General features: G+C 45.1%; 1 protein-coding gene across 4 annotated transcripts in view; it reads left to right on the forward strand.

Annotated features, from left to right (window-relative positions):
* The first annotated feature begins 238 nt into the window (after positions 1-238).
* The window catches only part of sipa1l3 (signal-induced proliferation-associated 1 like 3), an 85,030-nt gene continuing 65,363 nt past the window's right edge, over positions 239-19,905 (forward strand). For all 4 annotated transcript variants that reach the window (XM_080732326.1, XM_080732325.1, XM_080732324.1 and 1 more), the window contains exon 1: positions 239-374. The gene's annotated coding sequence lies outside the window, so the exon portion shown is untranslated. The remainder of the gene's footprint in view (positions 375-19,905) is intronic.

The raw sequence follows: 19,905 nt of genomic DNA on the forward strand, positions 1-19,905 counted from the left end.
TTTAAATGTGACTGTCATGTCTGACAACCACAAGGTTGTGCTCTTCATCAGTTAATGAGTGGGAACAGGGAAGTAATCGAAAAGCGCCGAATAGCGCCCCCTATGTGTTACTATGACCATGGCGCATGCAGCATGTCTGCAGACTCTGCACAGGCGCAGTGGAGGCGGAGCGGAGCTCCACGGTGTTCGTGGTTTCTGTTCAGCATTCTTGGCAACGTTGCGAGCGGCGAGCGAGCACAGCAGCACAGCAGCAGGGCTGGCGAAGTGGAAACATCAAGGGCAGTGAATGTTTCTTCTTTCTACAGCGGCGCGTGCGTTATTTCCACGGGATGTAAGCCGAACGGAAAGAAAGGAAGCCTCGTTCGTTGGATACGGTAAGCGGGCTCTTGTGTTATTATGTGTGTGTGTGTGAGAGTGATTTAACAGTACTAGACAACATTGAAGTGTCGTTGTTGAGCCCAATATACTTCGTAGTACGACGGCGTCGCTTGTCGTACTACGGAGTATATTAGTCTCAACGAGCAAAGGCAAACACCGAGAGTAGGCGAGCCGAGCAGCCGACCAACTTCTTCAGGCAACAAGCTTGCATGCTACGGCGCAGTTTTCACCTTGTGTCCTGCTTGTCATGAATTCGTTGGGGACGGCGCCTCGCCTCGGGTCTCCCAACAAGCTTGTTATCACGAATATGGAGTTATTATCCGTTATTAACACATTAACTAGAAATGATTCGATGCAGCCTTCCTGATCAACCAGGACACCATTGCGCATGCGCATAGTGCAACGCAGACTTCGGTGTTGTAGTTTTTTCATGTCTGAGTATCGCGGTTGTAAAGGGCCAAGCGAGCACCCCGAAACTACAAGTTCCAGACAATGGGACCATTGTCTCTTGAGTTGGGGAGTGTATTCCTAGCAGCTAGTTAGCTTGGACGAGCTTTGAATCCTGAATAGTTGTGCTGCAATCGGAAGTTGCCATGACAGAGGGTTTGTTTCATTGTGCTGCACATAAAACTGAACCCTGCGATTACACAGGGGTTTAGATTGATACATCTCTCTTGCATTGGAGCAGCATAGTACATTCTGTCTGAGAAAGGAAGTGTCATTGATTATTTAAAACATTATTAATGTATGAATGGAGGATCGATCATCATGGTGTTACCTGTGCGGGCAGGCATACTGTACTATGCCATTGCCTATTCCAACGCCAAATGCCATATTTGCCATAAGTTCATCCAGCATGCGCGGTTAAACTGTGTCAGGTGAATCCTCTCATTTTCAATGAAGATGCTGTGAGTTGTGCCCCAGGAAATGGCACATCAAATTATATCAGAATAATTATTGCTCTATATACATCATGGAAGACATTATAGTGCTCAGCATTGATTCAGCTTGCGTCCGTAACTAATACAATAACTGTAATCAGGCCCATGCTTAAGTAGCTTAACTTGGTTATGCTACTTTTGAGAGGAAAAGGGCCATGTTCACTAACCTGCCTGTTACTGAGAACAGTGGGTTCTTTTAGCACAGATCATTGGTGTCACACCAATACCAGCTGCTGCAAGGACAAAAATAGTATCTTCCTTCTTGAATTGAGAAGGAAATCATATTACGACAACACATACTACAGTCAGTGTGTGAAGTTTTGAATGCCAAAGGATGGCCAGGAGGGTCTGCAGACTCTTACTCTCCATTTGTTCAAATCACTGTGATGGAGAACTCTTTTCAAAAGGTGATTTCTACAAAGGGATCATCATTGTGATATTGGTTATCAGATCTGAAGCAGTAGTGCTTTCGAGGCCGGACACCGTCAGGCCAATATATTTCCCACATGCACACGCAGGAACGGCGCGGAACAGTGCATGCTAGAACCTAGCTCTGGTCCATAGCGTTAGTAGAGTTCACCCTAACGCTATGTTCGTCTACCTCCCAAATCCTTGGCAATCCGGAAAGACCTGTTGTCTGGTCCGAAAATAACGCCCCTCACCAAACCAAAGGTATCAGTGGACAGTTGAAAGCTTACTCTACTTAGTGGACGCGGTCTGAGCCCCCCACCACACGATTAAAATACATTTCTAGGGCAAAATTACAAATATTCCACCGGATGGAGACAATCTTCCTGGTTGAAGACTAATGCTCTGTGTAATTCGGTCCTCTGACCTGCACGGCAGTAGTGAGTTGGCACCTTGATGGCGACGACAAATAATGAAAAACTAGAAGAAATTGAGTCTCCATCCGGTAGAACAATTTTCATTTTGCCCTAGAAATGTATTTTCATCGTGTGGTGGGGGGGCTCAGACCGTGTCCACTAAGTAGAGTAAGCTTTCAACTGTCCACTGATACCTTTGGTTTGGTGAGGGGCGAAACAGTTTTTGTTATTTTCTGACCAGACGACGGGTCTTTCCGGATTTGCCAAGGATTTGGGAGGTAGACTAACATAGCGTTAGGGAGAACTCCACTAACGCTATGGATGGACCAGAGCTAGCTAGAAGAACCATGGAGTTATAGGCTATAAGAGTGAAACGTGCCGTAGCCTATCTAATCAAATGGCTATTTGCTTAACAAGTTTACCAGGTTTACCCGTTTACTAGTGATTGGTGGGCTTGCGCATCCCCCTGATTCACAAAGCCCAAGTGAAGTAGGCTACCCTATTCATATGGATAGGCTACTTTAACACCTACTGTAGGTTTCCAGCGGTGACTGTATGCTGTGTGTGCATTGTGTGTGTGTCCTCATAGGCTACATGGCTCCATTACTGTGGTAGGTACCGTTTGAGATTTGTTCAAAGCAAACTTTTAGTTTCTTTACTGCAGTGCAGTATTTTCTATTTGCTCCATACGCAAATGTAGCCGCACGCACACATCTAAAAGCACGCGTGCATGTGGCGTCAATAAATGACTGTCCCCCTGAAAAGAAAACACCAAAGCACCACTGAGTGAAGTAATATCAATCTTACACTATGCACACACGCCGGTAAGCAGATGCAGGCATTGACACTAAGGCTTGCCCACCTGCCCCCGGCAGGTAAATAAATCTTTAGGGCAGGTGGAGTTTACTTTCAGGTTGCCCGACCGGGCAAGTGCTTGTTTGAGCAGGGACGCAACCGTCTATAAACACAACACCAGATATAATGTGCTATATTCACTGTTGCTACACTTAAAAATATAAAATAGGTGTGAACCCATAGTCATATTCAATCATAGCTATGTAGGAATTTGGATACAAAATTAGGTATGCATTTTTCTTAATCGCACAGCCCCAGGAAGTAAAACAAAATAAGTGTTAAATTGAACGAAAATTCAAATTCTACCTATAATTTTATAATTATTCGATTCAATTTACTTTTCGGGCAAGTGGGCATGACCTTTGGGCAAGTAGAACATGGCCTGTACTTACTTGCCCGATGAGCAAGTGTCTCTGAGACCTTAGTGTCAACCCCTGAGATGGATGTCAAAATGACCTGAAAGGCTAAATCACATAGGCTACCATGTATAGGCGATGCAATATTTTTTTAATTCAGCATTAATATGACCCACAATAAGGAAAGCTATACCAGGCCATATTCATCTGCTTCATAGTACTGTTGAAAGAACTTGTGACACACATCACTGTGATGTCAGGGTAACCACACTAACAGAATCCCTTTTATGCCCATATTTGGAGTTCCTTGATGTCATCAATAAACAGGACATCATATGGGAATGCCCATATATGGAGGCCACATACCACAACAACAGAATCCATACATGGCCACGACAGCCCATATCTGTGTGGCTGGTTCTACAGACGGGGATCTCCATGTATCTGCATAAAAGGGATTGTATGTTTGATGTCAGATGTCATAGATGTGGCTAAATGCAACCGCTCAAAGCTTGCCTAGTTTGTTTTTAAACAATGTATACATTTTAGATATTAAATATGACATGTAGTTGCAGAATCTTCATTGATTTGATTTCATGTACAGCTGCTTGTAAAAAAGTTGATATAAAATATGTGCGACAGTAGTACAGCAGAATGAAGCTGAATGAAGTAGTTATTGCACACCGATCTGAACAAAGTTTGACTCTTTGGACAGATTATGTACCAGGCTCTACTTCTGATATTTTAGTATTTTCCTTGCAAAGCATTGTCTTTTCAAAGGAGACTGAATTAGGCCACCTGAGTTCTGTTACCACTGTATACACTACTACAGCACAACTTTCATCTCCTTTTCTTTCTGTCTTTATGGGTTTTCAAAGGAAATTGTTGACAGCTATGCAGTTGTAGTCATCTCTTGCATTTACAGTCTAGGAGGTTATTCAAAGGTGTCTCTGTCTCTGCTGTGTGCTCAGACTGAATCTGCACTTTACGTAAATCTTTTGAGTTGCATTGATATGCATCAAAGTACATCACACAAGTCCTGCGTGAGATGTATTTCAGGCAGATTTGCTGGTCTTCACCATGAGACCCAGTTTGAGCTCTCCTCTCCCGACCACGACACCTTGGCAGTCCTCCGGCCGTTTGTAATTTTAGAACTGAAAGAATGTATTCTTGCCAGGTTTTCCAATAATCCTTGGAGGCTTCCTGGTTAAATAAAGGTTAACCGAAATAAACAATTGGCTAGAGTTGCGTGTCAAAACACGGATACGTGCATGTGCGTGACTTCTCGTTCTCTCTCTCAAATAAAACACAAAACACACTGAACACACACACACACACACACACACACACACACACACACACACACACACACACACACACACACACACACACACACACACACACACACACACACACACACAGAGTCGCAGACACACACAAACACACATACACACATCAAATAGGGTCCATTGCACTCATTAGCATAGCCTGCTAGGTAATGAAGAGAGGGGAACATGCCTTTGGCTAAGGATACCATCTGGTGTATGTCGTCCTGTCACTCCTGTGTGTGTGTGTGAGGGGGGTATCCAAGGTCCAAGCGAGACATTTTGGACATTATTGTGAACTTGATATCTTGCTACAGTATCTTCAAAGTCTTTTCTCCCCACCTGCTTTAGGCTTTTTTAGGCATAGGTGTTCTTGTGATGGCATAGATTTGACACAATTTTTAAGTCTGTTAACTTGTAGAGATGGGCTAGCCAGTGAGCAACTTGTACTGCTGCCACACCAGGCATGACATGAAATGTAATTTGGACCACCTACAGTATCGCTGCTTCCTAATCTCTTTGATGTATTGGTTTCCCTTGAGGCTCTTGTCCATAACTCAACATGTATAGCAGTGTCAAGAGGCTAGAGAGATTTATAGAAAGAAGAGTGCACTGTTTCCTGAAATGAGTCTGTGCTTTACAACCCCCTGTACAGCTATAAAACATTTCCAAGGTAGGTGCCCTCTCCCCTCTCTACTAGTCTCTATAACTAGCTATCCAGTCCTGCTCCGGCAGCCCTTTGCTGTCAGGAACTTATTTGAATGAATAAAACACTTAACCAATCTGTATGGTAGATGACAGTTTGTTTTAATACTGTACAATAAATTTGTCTCTCAGTACCTACTCTTCCATAGAGAAATGTAGTATGTAAGACACCTGTGGGTTGACAAGTAGACCTGCCTGAAGCTTATAAGCCCAATATTTCCCCTATAATATTTTGGCCTAGCAGATACGTTCCCTCTTGAATGAGCGGTAGATAGGTGTTGCCGGTCTCCCACACGGGACCGAAATCAGTTGCAGTTGCATCTCTCGGTCGTGAGAGGATATACAACTTGCATACTGCATCATTAACTCCCTCAGAGATGTTTGTTAATTTATGCCTCAACTCTCAGGAAGAGGATGAGCAGTATATGCATTACACTTGTGGTTTGTGTTGATTCTATGTCTCACTCTCGCTGCTGAGGGGAAAGCGAGAAGATCGAAAAGATCCACATCTCAGAGGGGATAATAGACCGACCGCCTGGGTCTCCCTGGCACAGACAAGACCAGGTCTTTGCCCAGGATATTTCCCTCCTTTTTAAAGTCCTCTGTGCTGGGGCTGTTTGACTGGGGTAAATATAGCCTGTTGGTTTTAGCTAGAGGATAAACACAGATGTTGAGTAGGCCTTTCTCACCACAGGTCGGCCTGCATCCTCCCCCTGGCCAGCAGTGGCAGCATAAGGGAAGAGAGAGAGAGAGAGAGGCATGCCTTCCCAGTTCCCACTGCCATTCACTCACAAAGCACTTTAACAGGGTTATTGGACTTGGCACAAAACATTTGACATACATGGTTCTACAAAGCATTTGTACAGACCCACAAAGACTGTGCATATATACGTTATTTGCACTGGCCTACATATGTGTCTTCATTTAGTGAATTTATAGTGGACGTTACTCCGTTTCAGATCAAGCCAGTATTTGGCCTTGTCAGAAATTAATTTCTTAGTGCCAACTGTGAATTGTTTAAATAGATGAGATAGGCCTAGGTACAAAGCTCAGGGAACCTTCTCACAGACGTGACAGGAAAACAGGTTTGTGTTATCTCCAAGTTCTCAAGGCTGAATTTGAAACCTTGACTCGGACCGTCACTCGGATAACTCTGTCCGCATCTCGATTTGTCCTTCAATGATCTAGGACAAGCTTGATGTGTGCCTTTCAGTATTATTTGAGCTGCTCTTCTCTGTGTTGTCCCATTTTGTAACGTGTCTGTGTACCTAACCAACAAGCCTATTTAAGACAGTACTGCTGATGCTAAAAGATCTTTCAGCTCAGCAAGAGGCCGAAGATGACAGGAGCACAAATCACGAATGCTGATCTCTGGGGATAGCCTTTGTTCTGCAAACATGCAAGGCATTCCAACCCCACCACCCTAATATGAATTGTCATGCGAGTTATGCAATTTGAGGCAAGCGCTACCTTGTGTTTTTAATGTCCCTCTTCTTTATCTTTTACCCTTCCTGTGTTTCCTTTGCCTGTGGAAAAGGGGGGTTCTCTGCCGCTGTTCTAAGTGGCATAACATCCATGTTATTACACCTGCTCCATGTCTGTCCCTAACTGAGTCTTCACGCATGGGGCCATGACAGGTTGTGTGTGTGTGTGTGTGTGTGTGTGTGTGTGTGTGTGTGTGTGTGTGTGTGTGTGTGTGTGTGTGTGTGTGTGTGTGTGTGTGTGTGTGTGTGTGTGTGTGTGTGTGTGTGTGTGTGTGTGTGTGTGTGTGTGTGTGTGTGTGTTCTGCCAAGGATTCACTACCAGGGGAGAAATGTTATTGAGAAGAGGAAATCCAGCATGAAAGAATAAGGAAACAGCTGATTTAGTCGCTGTCTGTTTTATGGAGCGAGGAGGAGTGAATTAGCCCTGTGCGCCCCTCTCTCTCTCACACACACTCTCTGACCGTTATCCTCTGTCAACTGAACAGTTTGCTTGTTGTCTGTTTAAAACGATACTTTGGGGCCCTGAATGCACAACTTTCATGAAAGTAGTAGAGTCACCTATTAAAAGGTGTAGTTTTTATCTTTTTTATTGATATTGCCCATGACACTTGGGGGATAGAATCCTAGACCAGCAGTGGTATGTGTGGGTCCAAATATGGTTTACACCATCATTCCATACTTGGGTTAAGTATGAAACCATACCAACAGGTGAACAGAAAGCAAATCCCTAACCAGTGTTTAAGAACATAGTTTTTCTTATTCGGTCCCTTCAATGTGATGAATCATTGCTAGAGTGAAAGTTTATTAAGATCCAGCTCATTCAATCAAACAGTGAGCCTTTTTCCTTAAGCCTTTTTCCTTCACTTTGAAAGATGTGCATTTATCCCCTTTTAATTTGAACCCGAATGCCTTTTGAGTTTGTAAAGCAGTAAGAGTTACTGACACTGTTTCTGCTAGGCACGGCACCACACCTGAAATTCCATGTCTGTTATTGGGAGCAGAATTGTTGGCTTCTTACTCACTGCGGCTATCTCTGCTGTGTGTGTGTTTGGGTTAGGACAGGAAGTGTGTGTGTGTGTGTGTGGAGGAAGTGAGTATGTGGTCAGGGATCAGTATTGCAGTGAATCAGACCATTGGCACGGACGCTGAGTAAAGCAGGAATAAGGCTACACATGGGCGATCGATATACAGGAAAGGCTTGCTCATAGAAGTAAAACACTGCTGCTGTGTTTATCAAAGTATTAACGCTAGCTGACCTCTCAATGCCAAGACAATACAGCTGATTACTCAGACATTTTTCTCTGCTCATTGGTCATGAAGATAGTTGGATTAGTTCATCTGTCTGGAGAGGAAGTAGTGGGTTTACCCCACACTGCTCAGCATCCAGCTGTTGTATATTGGAGAAGCTGCAGCAGGGATAAGGGTGTAACACACAACACCACCAGGCACCAGGAAACATGGAAATAGATTTGCATGTTTCGTTTCCACTTCCTCTGTCTTTCAGGATGTTTTTCCTTTGGTGACCTTCATGCCCTGAAACACTCACACACTTTCTCTTATCTCTTTCACTTTAATTACCCATTTCTTTCCCTTGTCTTTCTCTGAGAGTCTCACACGCACGCACACACACTCTCTCGCTTCCACTCTGGAATGTTACCAGGGTCCCTCCCTGTAGTTCCTCCTCATAGCACAGATCTTCCGCCACAACTGCAAACTGTGGAGTCATTGTTTTCATGCTAATTGAGTGTAGCATGCGGTCATTCCTCGAATGCCATTTGGAGTTTCGGACCATTTTTTAACTTTATTTTATTTTCATGGTACTGTATCAGAAGGTCAATTTTGCTTTCCCCTCTCATTTCCAAATCAGATTTGAGGGGCCGGGGTGGAGGCTGTTCAGTGGGCCATTTCTGTGTGAGGTTGACGGGTTTTCTTTTGCGACAAAGAAGGGAATGGTATGCTAATGTGCTGCTGTTATTATGGCGGCATAGCCGAGCACCCGCATTCCGCTAACAAGATAGTGACTAGCGAGGAAATAGGGGGATTTCTGAGCAACACATGTAACCGTTTGTTGTTTTTTCATACTAAGATGAGTGTGTGTGGGCATGTGTGTGTGTGTGTGTGTGTGTGTGCACTGCACACACATGTGTGAAGGCCTACTTGTGGAGCTACAGCTAACGATGAAAAATGTTTAATTAAATGTTTATTTTCTTTCTAGTGTGAGTTTGTTATTGTCTTGTGCAGCAACAGTGACGGCCTTTCTATTGTCCCCTAGGAGTAGTCCAGGACCAGGTAGTGATGGAGAGAAGGAAGGAAGCAACAGAAGTTAGTCATCTTTTGCTGCACAGTCGCAGAACCTGTTATTGGTGAGGAGAGAGATGGATGAGGTGATAATGTAGACGGAGAGTAACGGCTGGACCATGGCCGGGGGTGGTATGATGGAAAGGAGGAGGGAGGGAGAGGGAGATGGATGAAAGGGGGGAGTTTTGTCAGTAGAGCCTAAACAGACCCACATGCTGCCTTCCCCTCTTCTACCTCACCTCACCTCTTCCTTCCTCCTTTCACTCCGTTCACACGGGCGACTCGGCCCCACCCCACCTTTTCTTCTTCACTTTTCCCCATGACCTCAGTGGTCCAACTCTTTAAGATGATAGCCTACTAACGGCCTGGTCCTCCTGTGGCTCAGGTTGGGGCTTGAAACTAGATAGCCAACAAACACCTGTTGGGAGACAAAAGAAAATGTGACAGAATCCCCTAGAGAGAGAGACTGAGGGAAAGAGAAAAAGGCAAGTGGGTGTGTTGTGTCTCTGGAGAGAGAAGAGGGTGTTTGTATTTGCACCAGCAGAACCATCCAGCACATCTCCCATTGAAATGAATACAGTTAAAGAGGAGCTACGTGAAAAGGCTGAAGAAAAAAGATCAGAGTGCATTGAGACTCTCCTAGCTACACTATAATGGTTACCACCACTGCCAGGTGTCTGTCTGTCTGTCTATCTGTCTGTCTGTCTCTCTCTTCTTTCTCTGTTGTGAAGGTCACCGCTATCACCCGCCTGTAGATAAAACTGTCTTGACCCACTTTGTTGCTCGAGGCGCACAAACACACTATGAGCTCCCTCCTCCTCCTCCACTCCACTTCACCCTTTGCTCTTAAGGAACTACTTAGTCTGTCCTCTACACAGCCATAGAACTTACTTTCTCACTGCTCTCAACTCAGACACTTAAGTGCACCAACGTCTGCCTTCAGTTCTACTCCTGCTTTACAAGTACTACAAATATCCCGATATGCAGCCAGTAACACTCGCGCACACATGTATGCCGGCCGGGATGTTTTTTCTTTTTTCCAGTGGTTCCCACGTCTGAATTTGACAGGAATGTTGGCGGCCCCGCAGGGAGCCTCTGGGCTGTGTCTCTTCCCTCTTGTTTTCTCTTTCTCTCTCTCTTGTCCTCCTCTCCCTTCTCTATCACTCTGGCTACACTCATTTTCTCTCTCATTAGTCAAAAGTTTGGCCACTGCTGTTAATATATGCACTTGGATACAGAGTAAGCCATGTGTTTGTGTGTTTTCTGCATGCATGCATGAATTACAATTCGTGCAAAGGCGTGCACATGTGTGCACAAGATCTCACTGGAACCACACCCTGGACTCACGCCACGCTTCAAACCGAGTCGAAGAGGCGAGTTCTGGACAGATTTAGCTTGTTGTGACAGCGCTCTGCGTTGGTTCAGGCCGGGACTTTGATGAGAGGGGATCACGCTGGGATGAGTGAGCAGAAGTGATGATGGCACAAGTCTTGCACTTCAGCACACCCCTACCCCCACATCCACACCCTCCCCATTTCGACTGCACAGAGCCTTCAGTTGGTGAGCAAGACAAATCGGTGTGATGAATTGACGATGCAGTGTTGTATCCTCCCTGTTTGAGTTTGCTCATGGTCATAGGAAAGCTGACTTTACAGCAAACGGGACGATATAATTGGAAAGGACACATCTTTGACCAGTAATAACGTCTGAATTCCATGTTTAGATACCTCTTCTCTGTCAGACCAGAGCTGAGATCTCTACCCCCCCCCCCCCAACACATAAACACACACTCACTCACACTCTCCTACATTTGATTCATGCAGCGACCTGAAAACCAACAAGTAAACATAAATTGCCAGCGCTGCCTTTGTATTAGAAACATATGTTGTCGGTGCGAGAGGAGAGATTGGTTTTGAAAGTGGGCCAACGCTAGCTAGCTGTGACCGCTGGATTCTGAAGGCAAGGTGTTGACAGAAGTTTAGTTGGATCTTGTGTTTCCATTTGTGTGCCACAATAGAGTTTTCTGAGTTCATGTGCTAGCTAGCCACACACACACTCATGCGCACGCACATGCACACACTTACACAATGCTACTGTGCACTGAACAGAGCCACACCTTATTTCTGTAAGTCTCTTTTGGTTGAGACAAGCCCTTCTTTATAATGTCCTGTGAATAGACTGGGCATTCACCTGTGTTCACCACCTGCCTCTCTTCACTATGCTAGGAGGAAGGGATTGTATGTCAGTTTGTGTGAGTGCATCCACTTATGCCATGCATTTACATGTGCGATATACGTGCAATCGTGCATGTGAGAAAAAGAAAAAAAATCTAATGCCTTTGGGAAAGCTTCTAACGCTATTTGCTTGGGTTTAAAGCACTAGCTTACTCACAGCATTCTTCCCCTTTGTCTACTGTCTCCGTTTGTTCAGTGTCTGTGCGGCCCCGCGTTTTCAGCCCAGTCTCAATGGGCCTACTGTACTGTGTTTGCTCTAGCTAGCTACAGTCTGGCAGGCCAAACGGAGCGTGGTCTCTCTGGGACCGTAGCACTAGTGTGTTTTACAGTGAAGCGGGGCCGTGCAAGCTATGCAATAGTATTACTGTTACAACATGTCCTCATGTTACCATGCTGTCTGGCTAGCGACACCATGAGATGTGTGTGTGTGTGTGTGTGTGTGTGTGTGTGTGTGTGTGTGTGTGTGTGTGTGTGTGTGTGTGTGTGTGTGTGTGTGTGTGTGTGTGTGTGTGTGTGTGTGTGTGTGTGTGTGTGTGTGTGTGTGTGTGTGTGTGTGTGTGTGTGTGTGTGTGTGTGCGCTCAAAGTGAACATGTATTGGCGATGGCTAGTGATTATGTGTGTAGTGTGTACTCCAGATGTGTATTTTTGCCAAGCAGGCACAGTGTGTGTACACAGTGATAAAACTGTACACACAAGAGCAAGGTTATAACTGTACACATTCTGAGTATAATGTCCTTGGAGCGGGAGACAGTTGAGGGGGAAGTACTAAAGTACTAGATTGCTCATTGGTGTGGGAAAGGAGAGGTAGCAGACCCTTGTAAAAGACAGTTATGTCCCTAAGGGCCAGAATGACATGGATTAGTCTGGGACTTGTTTTGTTCATGTGTGCAGTATTATGATGACATTATGCTGCATCCTTACTGTCATGAAAACCACAGAGAAATCTGTTAAAGCTATTCAATTTTTCGGGTTTGTTTCTTAAGTCTTGTATTTAGTCAGTATGTCAAGCACATTATTAATGAAACCAATTATTTTAAAATAGTCTTGTAATTTGACTGTGCACGCCATGGAACCATCGTGGGGGCAGTAACGTTTCTGTGATGTATATAAAGGTTGTGCAACAGTCTGCCTCTCATTACAGTCAGTGTTACAGCACATATTTTTCAGTGGCAGCCCTGGGAAATGTTGTGGAAATTAAGTTAAAAGTAGTCATCATGGCAAACTAATGTAATAACGTTGATGAAAAAGTGTATAAATCCTGATGCATGTCTTCTTTCAGGCAATTTGTAGTATCCTCCATATGTCATTTGTGGGACTCTCTTGAACTTGGACAGAAATGGTGCTGGCAGATAGAGAAGGAAGGAGTGAGAGAGAAATCAGTGGGGGGTGCAAGCCAAGGCCACAGCGATTATTAGACTTGTGTGCTTTAACCCACTTAGCAGTAGCACACCAACCGGGGTCTCCTGCCAAAACGTTAGCTTAATGCTTTTAATCCTTCCCAAGTGAGCCAGTAGTCGTAGTAGTAATACATCAAATGCATAGAAATAGTAATCTAAAAAACATGGGTAGTCCTAGAAACTGTCATCAGTTTAACAGTGGAATAACCAAAGAATTCTACCGGATGGATACATAATACAGTTAATGTGTTGCTCTCTCTTCTCTGTGTGGCTTGCCAACTCATCAGGCAGTTTCCCCATCATAAACACACACCAGTGAAGTGGCCCTGATGTGGTTTGAAGTGAGCCTCCTGTTGGTTTCTAACAACATTCACAGCCGAGCAGGCATGTTAATGTACCCCCAGTCCCCCACTTGAGTGGTTGTCGCTGGACTGGTCTGCTGCCCCAGGGGGGTCCCTTCCACATTGAGGGGTGGGTAGGCGGTAGGGCTTCAAGCTCCCATCAAGTGTAGTGCCCGACTGATGCCAGAAATCTTAAGCCGTTCCCGATTTTGGAGAGTCCAAGAATTACATACCCAAAATATAGGGACAGAAAGGCTGAAAGTGGTTAAAAATTGAGACGCATCAGCTGCATAACTGGCGTTACTGATAATAATCAATAATGACCGAAATATCGGTCAGGCTTTAATCACCTCAGTTTAAGAACCACCGCTGCACGCCTGTTTTCCTCGCTATGTTGGCCTCCCACAGTTAATAAGAATTGGCTCATAGTAGCGCCACGTTCCCCACATTCTTTGTGTGCAGGCTGTTTTCTCTTTTCACATGCATGCACGGGTGGGTGCCATAGGGCTGCACAGATTTCACTGATACATACCCAGCACTCAACAGAGGCCGATTGTTTTTGTTATTGCTTGGGTTTACGGTATCAGTTTTGTCGACATGTCAGGATGGTGCCTCCTCTTGTGTGTGTGTGTGTGTGTGTGTGTGTGTGTGTGTGTGTGTGTGTGTGTGTGTGTGTGTGTGTGTGTGTGTGTGTGTGTGTGTGTGTGTGTGTGTGTGTGTGTGTGTGTGTGTGTGTGTGTGTGTGTGTGTGTGTGTGTGTGTGTGTGTGCAGTAGAAGTGCAGCAGTTCAGGGCAACGGTCCTGTCACTGTGGGTTTACGTCTGCAGTGCACGTGGGCTGGCTGGCAACCCCCTCCTACCAGAGCGCACACACACGACACACTGCAGAATCGGGGTCAGCTGTATTTCCTCACCCCCAACTCATTCCCTATTCTCTTTATTTCCCCTGCTATCTTCTTCCTTCCCACATCTTTACTGCGTCCCTCCTATGCTAATGAGCGGGCGGGGGTTAGGGTGAGATACTATTTTCTACAATGAAAGTGGGACGTGTGTGTAAAAGTGTCTGTGCAGGAAAATGAGTTTACATAGTACAGCGTAAAGACTGTGAATGAAAATGACTGAGAGAGAATGAATTGATCAACTGGCAGAGGCAATAAATAGAAGAACATGTGAGCTGGAATGACAAAGAGAAGCCCTCGATTGAAAAGACAGTGCATCATTTGGGCTGAAAGATGCTGTCCTTCTTTTTGTATGAAGGTCTTGGCCAAGTCCACGCTGCTTAGTCATGGTGGCAGAACTTAAACTTTAACAGTGGCCTGGTTTTGTGTGTGTGTGTGTGTGGTGGTGGGGGGGGGGGGGGGTGCGCGGGGTACAGTGGCACATAACCAGCATCGCATAGATCTTCATCTACATTCTGATGGGTTCAGGCAGCCATGAAGGCTTGTTGTTAGCATCTCACAGAAGCCCCCTTGTCCCCCTAAGACTTGCATTATCTCTGAGCTCTCACATGAGAACATGCATTCTTCCAGGGCATTGTTTTATAATTTAAACCACAATTGAAGCTGCTACTTTACCAGTTCAGGGATTTCATTAAGAAAGATGAGATGGAGGCAAGCCAAACGATGATAAATTAGAGCGTCGGAGGAAGTAGTTTCCAGTCTGCCCAGTGCCCGCTAAAGACCTGACCTGGCCTAGAACAATTTGCTTTGTCAGACAGATGGCCCAGTGCAGGCCAGGGTAGGATAGGGGTGATGGTGGTGGTGGGGGCTGTCCAGACAGGATCTTTGCCATCTGGGCTTCTTATGGTCGCTTACTGTGACTTCTCTTCTATTCACACCTGGGGGAACTGATACCACCTTCTCTCACTCTCCCTCAAGTCTAGATTCCCGTTCCCACTCGCTTGAAATGCCTGCAATTTATTGGTATCCATCCTGGGACGGAATAGGCACCTCTTCATGCAGCTCGAGTGGGCCACTCACATTGGCCCCACAGTTCTGCCTCTTTATGTTGAAAAGACTACTGGTTTATCAATGTGATCTGGGTGTTTGGTTTGGAAATACCTCTTAATTTTCTTTGGTTTTAAGCTTTTGCGTGCCAGAACCTCAGGCTGATCCATTTCATAACATTACAGGTGAATCTATCCTATATTAAATTAGCCTAGAGGGTCAACCCAAGGTGGGTGGGTGGACGTCACAAACCTAACATGCAGACCTGCGAAGCGCACTGTTGCTCCGATCCATTCCACACCAAACTTACCACCAACACTGGTCAGGGGTCTGCCTAGCCTCGTAAACCACCAACCTCCGGAAGTTGGTGGTTTACGAGCTAGGGTCTGCCTGCCTTACAATACCACACCAGGGACCACGTGTGCCACTCCCTAGGTTCCACTGGCGCACCATTGCTCCGCCCCCTCTATGTTCCTATTGGCTGGGGTTTCATCAGTGATAAGCCCAGTTCCCAGCATGCTACAGGCCCCAAACATGTTGAGTGGTCCAGCTGGTCCTACAGACTTCAATTTAATACAAAATGACCATGTCAGGTTTTCCTTCCTACTTCCGGTTTGTCGGAAACTTGAAACTTCACCCACACCCTCTCCGAGGGGTGTGGAGTTAAATGGTGCAACCCACAAGTGGATCTGTTCACTTCCGGTTTCACCAGGAAGTGGTTGTAGACCCCTACCTCCTGGACACAAGGTCACACAGGTATGACAGTGGATCTGAGTGCTGCAAGTGCATCGCTGCACAGCTTTGGCTGTGTATAAACGATGCATCCTTAACCACTTTATGTTTCTCACTTGCGATTAAGGTCGATGATTCTTGTGGGGTGTCAGGTGTGGTACTCTTAGATGGATCTTGCGGTTCCTTTGATGGGCTTTTCGAGAAGCCACTGTTTCATGTAGAGACTCTCTGTCACAGAGTAACAATATTTCCTTATCTAGATAAACTTTTCACTGTTGTCATTATGAATGTTTCTTAAACTTTGGTAGGGCAGGTTAGGTTTAGGAGGCTTGTCTTCTGCACGGAGCCAACGTGATCTGTCTGTCTCAGTGTGCACACACACACACACACACACACACAGCCAAATTCCTGGCTCGCTCTCTCTCCTCAAAAGAAAAATGCTGCCTACTATCTAAAGATCAAATTAAATGACTTTTAGTGACCATATCGTGACAAATGTCTTTGTGAAACGGGCTGGGTGTGTATCTGATCAAAATGCTATGACATGCGACACATTACGGTGCGTCATGTACAGCCCCAAGGCAAATGCTGAATCATGTTTGATACCTGCCTACTTCTCGCCTCAAATGTTTTGAGATTAAACGGTCTCTCGGGTTGAGAACTACTAGGTCAGACAATCGTCAGTCGTATTCCTTTAGTTTTTAGCTACTGTCTGAATCACTGCAGTGACCTGAAAATAATCCCATGCCTCTTTTTTTCAGAAATGTGGAAATGACAGTTATGCCAGCAATGAAAGAAAGCAGGAAAAAATACTGTCGCAGACCTGACTTTGAGTGGGTTTTTTCTTTCAGCCGCTAACACAGTGACTAACAGACCAGAGTGGTTTGTGTGGCTTTGGAAGCCGGCTTCAGCCGTTTGAGCTGTAGTCCAAGGTGATGCGGTAGAGCACAGAGGCTGCACCCAACCAGCCCACAGTCAATATTTGCTTTTGTGAGTGCCTGACTTCTGGCAGGAAAACAAGGTAAAAACGAGAAAGAGAGCGAGTCTCGTTCGTTTGTATCTTAGCACGACTGCAACTTCCTAGCTCCATACATACTGTACATAAGTGTGTGTGTGAGACACCTGTTCCTAATGTTCTCCAGGTCTGTGTTTATAAAAAGCATCAGAGCAAACCACAGCTCTAAGTGGTTAGTGGCTTGAACAGGGTTCATTACATGGCTACCATCTAGCACTCACAGGTGTGTGTGTGTGGGGTTGCTGCATGTTTCTATCATGAGCTACTGCTGCCTCGCATACACCATCAGCAAACGGCAAACAGCTTGGACCCAGGCCACCCAGAGAGCTGTAGGCACTCTGCTGTTTGTTTCCCGCTCTCCGTTTTCACCCTCTGCTCTGTCCATCTGGCAGAGGGAGAGGACAGGCAGAGAGAGAGACGTGGTGTTGAGCTGAGCACGATTAATACACAGGTGAGCTTGAGAGATGGCTAGAAAGAGGGAATTGGCATGCAGAAAACACTGATTGGCCATATTTACACGGTAGCAATCTTGCTCTTACATACCCGGGGGGTTATATTGAAGAGGGCAGAAGGTGGTGGGGAATACTGTAAGAAGAGAAAGGCTGAGGGGCTAATTAGTAGAAAGAAGGCGTTGCCAAGCATAAAAGTGTGTCTCTGTTTCTGCAACACATGTGTCACATAAAGAGACATGCTAGTCTCATTAACCAGACCTGCCACAGATGCAACCACTCAAACCATCTCTCTACTCTACTACTTGGCTGCCTCTCTGGTTCTGACTACAGTTGCATTATGGGATCACAGAGGAAGTTCCAGGCCTTTGAAAACAAGCTTTAGGTTGGTTTCTCACGTGTTGAATGTTTTTTCCAGAACTTCCGTTTCCCCCCCAGTACTTCTTGCATTACATACTGTCTGTTCTCTCGATAACAACGGAAACACTTTTATCATCATTCAATCAAACAATCAGGTGACCCATATAAAAGAGAAGCTGCTTATTGTTGATTGTCTGTTGAGGAACAACACATTTTGTGAGCAGTGGGTGAGTCATGGTGTAGTGAAACTTGATTGCCTGGTTTCTTTGGAGTCATTTCAACTCTCCTGTGTGTGTATGCTACTGTGTCTTGAGTTGAATTTCCTGTTACGCCAGCAGTTCCAGGCCACTTTGTTTGGGTTGTTTGGGCTGCTTGAACATGTTTAGATGAAACTGTCCCTCAAGAGTGGCAGACATGATGAGCCACTTTAATACAGATATCCCGAAATAGTGGCATACCGAAGAGCTGTCATTACTGCCGGCTTTGCATTTTTTACACAGAACCAAATAAATCCACCTCCATGTGTATGCTTCTACATGACTGGCATTCTGGTCTATACTAGTTTTTCTCCTCATCATTCAGTAGTGTTAACTAACCAACAAAATGTAGTATTCAATATGGTTGCATTGGAGAGCTAATAGAATAGTGCAGATAAATTAGATTTGTCTGCAAAGAAATCTGCACTTGAGACTAAAACGGAATGCAATACAAATAGATATTGCAATATTTGCCTTCAAGATGTGTGAGAATGTGAATATGTTTAATATTTTGAATGGATTGGACCTTGCATTGTTAGAGTGGATGTCAGGTGGTTAGACTGGGGGAATTTCTTCACTTGGCCATTCTCAGTTTGACTGACTGTGAAAACATGGTGGATCATATTTTTGGGGGGTTCCCCTCTATACAGCCCCTCCACTCCCTCTATTTTCCATGTTGTCTTGCCTGTCTTTTCTGTTCAACATTTCCTTCTCTCCTACCCCTTAGGTTAGCCCCCTTCTCTTCCCTGTGTCAGTCAGTCTGTCTGTTTGCCCGCCGCTCTCCTACTTTACTCCTTTCATCTCCTTGGCTGAAAACCCACTGATTCCAGACGTTGCGCACCAACTCAACCACAGTAGCGGGGGAAAGAATGCACAGAGGAAGAGGAGAGCGAGGCCCTCATAAATGAGTTTCTGGAGAAAGGGCTTCCTCTTAATGAGTTTTAAGTGAAAAGGGTTATGGATTCCTGAATAGCCAGTCAGAGAGAGTACAATTGAGGCTCATTCTTGTCGTCTTTCCCTCAAAAATACGGGGGGGAGAAGGCCTTGTTGTGATCAGAGGATTCCTGAATAACCAGTTGCCCAGGAGGCACCAGACCCAGGTCATATTCTCTCATATCTGAAACTCTTGAGTATTCTGGGAATGGAGATTAAAAATGAAGGGAACCCAGTAGGCAGATTTTCTGGCTGTACTCGGCAGGAGAGGGAGGAGGAGCAAGGGTGGATGTGTTTTTAATTTCCTCCAGTAGCTCTGTGCCTGCTTGCCTGCTGTGCTGCCTCTCCCCAAACTCCTGGGTCCAGGGACAAGATCACTTCAGGACAGGGTGGGGACACTTGGGACAGGACGGGACAGTACGGGACAGGACAGGAGATCTGTGGGTAGCATGGACCCAATCAGTAGCATAAATAGAAGCACAATAAATGCACAGGACTTTGATTAGTTGACCGTGGTGCACAAGTCAACCATACATACACATGACACAATTGGCAGAAAGGAGCAAGATCACTCAATTTAGTGCAAAGTGGTACATTCTAGTGCATGACATTATTGAAGATGAGGAATATATATCAAATGTACAGATGAGGTAATAAATGGACCATCAGATATCACGAGTAGGGATGTGCCGAATAGAAAATTCTTGGCCGAAACCGAATACCGAATAATGGAAACACTCGGCCGAAAACCGAATACCGAATAGCCGAATATTATTAATATATATTATTATGCGCATAATGTATTTTTATTGCCATTTTTGTATCATTGCTGTCATTACAGTACATTTGCTGTAAAGCTACCTTATTATGGCAAACGTGATTATGTCAAAACCATAATTATATAGGCCAATTTAGTCACAGACTCCCTTCTCAAAATATTGTGTGCCAGCCAGGGACCCACATGTTATTCCAGATTTCTATTTCTTATATTTATTTTACAATTTGGCTAATGTTTGAACTTAGAACTAGGATTTCTAAATACACTAGGCTACAGACACCCATTTAATTATATTTA

The sequence above is a fragment of the Nannobrachium achirus genome (genome assembly GCF_963921795.1).
Source record: "Nannobrachium achirus genome assembly, chromosome: 8".
Lineage (NCBI taxonomy): Eukaryota > Metazoa > Chordata > Actinopteri > Myctophiformes > Myctophidae > Nannobrachium > Nannobrachium achirus.